Source organism: Rhagoletis zephyria, unplaced genomic scaffold (genome assembly GCF_001687245.7).
Source record: "Rhagoletis zephyria isolate East Lansing unplaced genomic scaffold, Rhagoletis_zephyria_1.1 Rzeph_scaffold_00340, whole genome shotgun sequence".
NCBI lineage: Eukaryota > Metazoa > Arthropoda > Insecta > Diptera > Tephritidae > Rhagoletis > Rhagoletis zephyria.
The window spans coordinates 34,408-40,793 of NW_016157424.1; the positions used below are offsets into that span (position 1 = coordinate 34,408).

Genomic DNA, 6,386 nt, shown 5'->3' on the forward strand with positions numbered 1-6,386 from the left:
TTCCCTGCTGAAGCGGCTGTCCTAGCAGATGAGCGTGCAACCTTCGTCAGGCCGATCACGGCAGCTTGTGAACGTACATAAGCGAGAGAAATGGAACGAGCATCTGAAGACTTGCAACTTCACCTCTGGTGAGAGTAAGCTTTGGTCAACCGTGAGGTCACTGTCCAATCCGACGAAAGAGTCGAAATATCTTTCGGCGACCGTGCTTCATCGGACCCGGAGCGATGCGCGAGCTATTTTAGCCGGCAATTCATACTGCATCCTCCGGTGGACAAAGCCAAGCGTCGAGTGACCAGAAGGCGGCACTAACTGCCAACAATAAGTGCGCCTTTTGTTTTCACCAGCGGTGAAGTTCAAGTAGCCAATATCCATATTTGACAATTCATATATGAACTGATGCGCTTGTGTTAATAGTTTATTTCAATTAACCCTCAGATAACACACGTTTAAAAAACACAAATTTTTGTGCAAAACCGCATTTGCCATTCTGTCTCCTTAATAAATAAACATAAAAATCGTATAACAAACACAAATCGTAATACACATATTTTTGAAATTAATTTTGTACATTCTTTCTATTTCCACATTGGATAGATTGGGTACTGGTATTTGCTTTGACGGAACTGATTTCAAAATTTTAAGTAACACACTCAAGCGATTGTCAAATATAGATATGAGAAAAATGAAATGTCATTACTTGGCACACTATCTACACTCATGAACCAATTATAACAGATCTGTAGTGCATTTCTGTAACTAATTTCATATTATATCGCAACCGCTGTCAGATCGCGGTATCGCAAAGTTGATATCGCAAACGATAAACGAAGTGTTTCCGTAACACAAAAACTCACCTTGCGATAAATTGGTGGTAAGTATTGTTAAAATTACACGAATTGTCAGAATGAAGAACATATGTTCTTGTATAGTTATGGGAAAATAAAGCAAAAGTAACAAGTTTTATATATTTTGCTTATTTAAAACATTTAAAATTTTTCGTTGATTCAATCGTTTTATTCACTATATTAAAATATAGAATGATGGTTGGACATCTACTTGCATTGGCTGATGATCAAAGGGACATGCTGCGCGTTCATAGGCGCTATTTAAGGGATAAAACTGATCCATTTTATTTGCCAGAACCGTGTTTTATTGAGTTATTCAGATTGAATAAGGATTGTGCGCTGGAACTTTTTGGTGAAATAAGTCCGTATATGAAGAATGGTATACGAATAACTTTTGTACCAAAGGCTATAAGGATGGTAGCGGCATTGCATTATTATGCTACTGGATCTTTTTTAAGAGATATCGGGCAAGATTTTGTGTGTCCAATAAGTAAAACTACGATTTGCAGATCTATTAGAGAATTGAGTCTTAGGGCCAATCAATCATGGTTGTTTGGTACAAACACGGGGTTGCAATCTCATATTTAAATAGCCAATATTGGCCATTTAAGTGAAAATTAAATGTATGATCTGAAAATGAATAGTGGAAGTTAATCAACAATCTCTATTTAAATAGGCCATCTGAAAATGGGCCTTATTATTCAAAATAAGATAATGATGTAATACAATAAATTTCCAACTAGTTTGCAAATGAAAAATAGAATTCGACAAAGGTAATAATACATATCGTTACCTTAATTCACAAAGGCGCTACCCAAAACTTTTTTTCGAAACTGCGTTTTTCACAGGTTTGCCAGTATATATTAAAATATACCTTCAATAAAAATTTTAAAGTGTTAGTAACAAAAACAGCGCAATTAAATGCCACTTTTTAAAAAGCCCTACCTATTTTTGATACTCTTTTAAATTGTTTTTGCATCTCCTGTAAAATAAAAAAAAATTGTTGGTTAGGGCCTTTGTGAATTAAGGTAATGATATATGTACATACATAAGTTCTCAAAATATTTTTATTCATAAAAAAACAAACAAATTTTAGGTTTTTCAATGCTACTGGTTTTCCGGGAGTATAGGTGCAATAGATTGCACACATGTTAAAATAAAAAAAAACATCTGCGGAGGATGAGTATTGCTAATTAATTGCAAAGGCTACTTTTCAATAAATGTGCAGCTTATTTGTGATTACGATTTAAATACGGGTACGCACGTTTCGGGGGAAGTACACACGATGCATTTGTTTGGAAAAATTGTAAAGTTAGGCAATTAATGCAGCAACAATATGAGCAGAACGTAGACACGTGCTGGTTTATTGGCGATTCCGGATACCCCCTCAGCCTTGGTTAATGACACCTTACCGAAATCCTGAAACTAGGGGCAAAGAAAATTTCCATAATCACCACATACAAGCTCGTAACTGCATTGAGCGATTGAATGGTGTATTAAAAGAAGTATTCGCATGTTTGCCATGTGATCGCGGTATTCTTTTCAACCCAGTTTATTCTGGCGCTATCATTAACACTTGTCTTCTTCTTCTTTTTTGGCGCTGTAACCGCCTAAGCGATTTTGGCCGAGTTCAGCAAAACACGCCAGTCGATTCTCCTCTGTGCCAACTGAAGCCAGGATGATGACAGGAGATACTTCGTCTTGTCCTCGTTTACCACCAGACCCATTCGCTTTGCTTCCCTACCCAACTTGGAAAAGGCAGAACAGACTTCGCGGTTTTTGTTACCGATGATGTCGATGTCATCGGCATAAGCCAGCAATTGCACGCTCTTATAGTAAATTGTTCCTGAGCGGTTTAGTTCTTCAGCTCTTATTATCTTCTCCAACATCAGATTAAAGAAGTAACACGAAAGGGAGTCGCCCTGTCTGAAACCCCATTTTGTGACGAACGGCTCGGAGAGGTCTTTCCCAATTATGACGGAGCTGGTGGTATTGCTCAACGTCATTTTACACAGCCGTATGAGTTTTGAGGGGATGCCAAATTCAGACATAGCGGCGAATAGGCAACTCCTTTTAGTGCTGTCAAAAGCGGCTTTAAAGTCGACAAATAGGTAGCGAGTGTCGATACTTTTCTCGCGGGTCTTTTCCAAGATTTGGCGTATTGTGAATACCTGGTCTATGGTGGATTTGCCAGGTCTAAAGCCACACTGATAAGGCCCAATCAGTTCATTGACGGTGGGCTTCAGTCTTTCACACAATACGCTCGATAAGACCTTGTAACCTATGCTTAGAAGGCTGATCCCGCGGTAGTTGGCGCGAATGGCGGGGTCACCTTTCTTGTGGATTGGGCAGAGCACACTTAAACTCCAGTCGTCGGGCATGCGTTTATCTGACCATAATCTGCACAAGAGTTGATGCATGCACCTTATCAACTCCTCTCCGCCGTACTTAAATAGCTCAGCGGGCAGGCTGTCAGCTCCAGCAGCTTTGTTGTTTTTCAGCCGCGTTATTGCTATACGCACCTCATAGGGTTGCCAGATGCGCTGATTTAATCAGTGCATGTGCTGATTTTTTTCTACTGTGCCGCGTTTTAAGAGCCCGAATTCAGTACGCAAAATCTACTGATTTTTTGAGTTTGTACGGATTTTTATATTTTCTAAATACTTTTGTAAATTGGTGTAATTGACATTTACTTGTTGTTCAAAACAATGGTTCAAAACAATGGTTTTTGACAACTCATACGTGTGAGCAGATTGAAAGCATTAATTAAATTTAAACCATTATTAAAAATGTGTCAGCTTGCAATGGTTTCGTTTCCTAGGATTTCTCAAAATAACAAACTGTTTGGATTCAACCCAACCCGATTTGCAGGTTTTACAGGATATACAGGAAAAGCTGGTTTCGCCATTAATAAATCTTATGAAAGGTGGTGGTGAGTTAATCATATATTAAGTACACTGAGAAGATGACAATAAGAGATAATCTTTTGATTATAATTAAACATCCACTGAGAAATCGGATGTCAGTATTTCAAACTTAAGACGACTACTGCTACGGTGCAATGTAGTTCTAAAAATTTGGAAAAGGTGCAAACTACCGACTCTTGGATATGATATATGTAGCTTTACTTTGATTTTTGATGTTCGACTACCTGTAATTTTACTTGCACATACACATTTAACACTATTAAATTACTCGAAATTACTCGAAAATTCGTTTAGCGATAATTCGGTAATATACCTTTTAGTCAACATTTTAATGTGAATATTGTATTTAATAAGCCCACCAACTAAATATGTTTTAAATTTGTAACTTAAAATATGCAAACAGATTCTGGCTCGAGCTCGTCTTCTACTGAAACTGAATGGGCTACAATTTTTTTTTTTAATTTTATCAATTTTTATAAATTTTCTAAAAAGTTTGAGACTTCAACTCACATATCTTTTGTTATAGAAATAACTATATTTTTATAAATTTAAACTAAGTAAGGAAAGAAAAAATTTTCAAAACCTGTCAATACATTTTATCANTTTTTTTTTTTAATTTTATCAATTTTTATAAATTTTCTAAAAAGTTTGAGACTTCAACTCACATATCTTTTGTTATAGAAATAACTATATTTTTATAAATTTAAACTAAGTAAGGAAAGAAAAAATTTTCAAAACCTGTCAATACATTTTATCATATTTTCCTGAGCACAGCTGTACATACATACGTAATGCCTTTGATTTGTTTTAAAGTAATGAATTTTTATATTGATAATACCATATGTATTTAGAAGTCTATTAGTTATTTTTTGTTAAATTAATGCGCTGTTATTTGGTTGTTATATTGTTAATAATAAAAAAACGCTTAAAAATTAGCTGATTTTTATGGCTTTGTACTGATTTTTGATCCCAACTGTACTGATTATGTCACTATAATATCTGGCCACCCTAGTACCTCATCATAGTCAGGCGGTGGAACATCGACTCCATGATCATCGACTGCGGGCTCGGGTTCTTCTTCTTCACAACTTTCCGTGCTGCTACCATTTAGTAGGGCGGAAAAGTGTTCCCTCCAAAGTTTAAGTATGCTCTGCACATCAGTTACTAGGTCGCCATTATTGTTCTTGCTGGAGTACGCCCCGGTCTTGAAACTTTCCGTAAGTCCCCTAACTCTCTGGTAAAATTTTCGGGCATTCTTCCTGTCGGCCAGCATTTCAAGCTCTTCGCACTCACGTATTTCGGTCTCTTTTCTTATTGCGGCAAATACGTCTCGCTTCCCACTTCAGATCCCTATAGCGGTCCCACATAGCGCGCGTTGCGCCCGATCGCAGCGTGGCCCTGTAGGCGGCATCTTTTTTCTCTGCAGCTTCCTGACACTCCTCATCGTAGCAGTTGTTCTTTCGGGCTCGCTGAAATCCGACTACTTCTTCGGCGGCGGTACGTAATGAGCGGGAAATGTAGATCCACTGCTCGCATATGTCGGTTTGTTGAAGAGTGCTCTCTGAGAGCAGGTGTGGGAGTCGAGTAGCGAAAGCGCTGGCTGTCTGTTGTGATTGCAGCTTTTCGACCTTAAGCTTTCCTTGCATATTTGGGTGCACATTTTTTGCTGCACAGAGGCGGGTGCGTATCTTGGCTACAACAAGATAGTGGTCCGAGTCGATGTTTGGCCCTCGGAGTGTACGTACGTCTAAAACGCTTGAAGCATGCAACGCTTGTCTTACGCTGCATAATTTCAGAAAAATTCAGAATGAATAATGCCCGAAATAAATTATACTCAAGATATCAATGTACATATATATATGAGACCTTGGAATCTAATTCTACAATCATTAAATTTACCATTTTTTTTAGTAATTTTTCGTGAATGTTGCTCCTAATTTGCTATGGGCTTGCCTATGCGCTCTGACGAAAGGCGTGATTTGGTTTTGGCGCAGCAGCTTTTTTTCGTTTGCGACACTTTGTTGCCCTTCGTTTGTCGTAATGCCAATGGCCAATATCTTGCAGCCACTCTCGTTGCTACAGCAGCAGTGGGGATTGCAAGTTCTTTTGCAACACCTTTTATAATGTTGTGCTTGTAATTGATGGTCTGAAAATAAATAAATTTGGTTTAATCAATTGTTAAATACATCTAATCAATAAATTTATTTACTTTTTGGTCGGCACGTCCAGAATGCATTTGTGTTGTTAAATAATATCAATCTGGCAACACTGACACTGCGCGTAAGGATTTTATTCTCTACTCATCAGGTTATGGGCCTTTAGTGTTAATTTAAAATGGCAACCGGTGTATTAAATTTTCCATTTGAGCGTCTACGTGGCCGAGAAAATTTCGACGTGTGGAAGCGGCACGCGAAATCGTACCTGGTCCTAAAACACTGTTGGAAGGGGACAGAAGCTGGTGTGCAAGACGTTAAGGAGAAGGATTCTGATGAACGGGCGCTGGCGGAAATTACGCTAATGGTCGAACCATGGAATTTTGCGTACATGGAAAATGCTGCAAACGCAAAAGAGGCTTGGGACTCACTGATGTCGGCGAATGAGGACAGCGGCCTTA

At 38.2% G+C, this 6,386-nt stretch overlaps 1 pseudogene; it reads left to right on the forward strand.

Annotated features, from left to right (window-relative positions):
- The first annotated feature begins 1,214 nt into the window (after positions 1-1,214).
- Positions 1,215-5,709, forward strand: LOC108359109 (putative nuclease HARBI1; annotated as a pseudogene).
- The last annotated feature ends 677 nt before the right edge of the window (positions 5,710-6,386 follow it).